This window comes from Hipposideros armiger, unplaced genomic scaffold (assembly GCF_001890085.2).
Source record: "Hipposideros armiger isolate ML-2016 unplaced genomic scaffold, ASM189008v1 scaffold_590, whole genome shotgun sequence".
NCBI classification, from domain to species: Eukaryota; Metazoa; Chordata; class Mammalia; order Chiroptera; family Hipposideridae; genus Hipposideros; species Hipposideros armiger.
The window spans coordinates 1,132,872-1,133,929 of record NW_017731940.1 but is presented as its reverse complement, the minus strand read 5'-3'; the positions used below and the strand labels follow the sequence as shown (position 1 = coordinate 1,133,929).

The window sequence follows — 1,058 nt, the reverse complement described above, 5'->3', positions numbered from 1 at the left end:
CCAGCCCATCCGGATGGGGCTGTCATGGTGGCATGCCATCTAGTGGTCAAAATGATCACTGCAAGTAACTGCCTCTGGCTTTCTTGTTTGATTTCATTACACCTTCATTCATTCGTTTTTTCGATGGACTGTTATTGTGTACCTGATGTTGAGAATATACTAGAGAACAATATAGATACGGTCTTTCTTTTAGGAACTTCATGGTCTAGTGGGGGGGAGGGAGGTCAGATACATAATATACAATAGGAAGGTAGGATCGTGACATGTTATAGGGAGCTAAAAGAACACAGAGGAGGGGGCATCTAAGCCAGATTCAGTGGTCAAGAAAGACTCCCCAGGGCCTCCCCAGCTCCGGACCCGGACGCAGAAGCCGTAACGATGTTGATGCCCAAGAAGAACCGGATCGCCATTTATGACCTCCTTTTTAAGGAGGGCGTGATGGTGGCCAAGAAGGATGTTCACATGCGTAAACACCCTGAGCTGGCAGACAAGAACGTGCCTAATCTTCACGTCATGAAAGCCATGCAGTCTCTCAAATCACGAGGCTATGTGAAGGAACAGTTTGCCTGGAGACATTTCTACTGGGACCTTACCAACGAGGGCATCCAGTATCTCCGTGATTATCTCCACCTGCCCCCCGAGATCGTGCCTGCCACTTGGCGCCGCAGCGGACCTGAGACCGGCAGGCCAAGGCCTTTGCAAAGGTCTGAAGGGCGAGCGACCTGCAAGACTCACACGAGGGGAACTGACAGAGACACCTACAGACGGAGTGCTGTGCCTCCTGGTGCCGACAAGAAAGCCGAGGCCGGGGCTGGGTCCGCAACCGAATTCCAGTTTAGAGGCGGATTTGGTCGCGGACGTGGTGAACCACCTCAGTAAAGTTGGAGTGATTATTTGGTGTTGAATGAGCTTGTGGCGAAAAAATAATCTGTGTGCCCCCGTTTTTGCATAATGTAGCCTAAGCCGGAATATTTTTAAAGTCCGAGTATAAATAGAGCGAGACTGGATTGGTTGGGGGGAGTCCCTCGACTGGTGGAGATGGTCAGCAACCTCAAAGT

The 1,058-nt window shown here is 50.8% G+C and overlaps 1 pseudogene; it reads left to right on the top strand.

Moving 5' to 3' along the window:
• The first annotated feature begins 350 nt into the window (after window positions 1-350).
• On the top strand, window positions 351-979 carry LOC109371737 (40S ribosomal protein S10 pseudogene; annotated as a pseudogene).
• The last annotated feature ends 79 nt before the right edge of the window (window positions 980-1,058 follow it).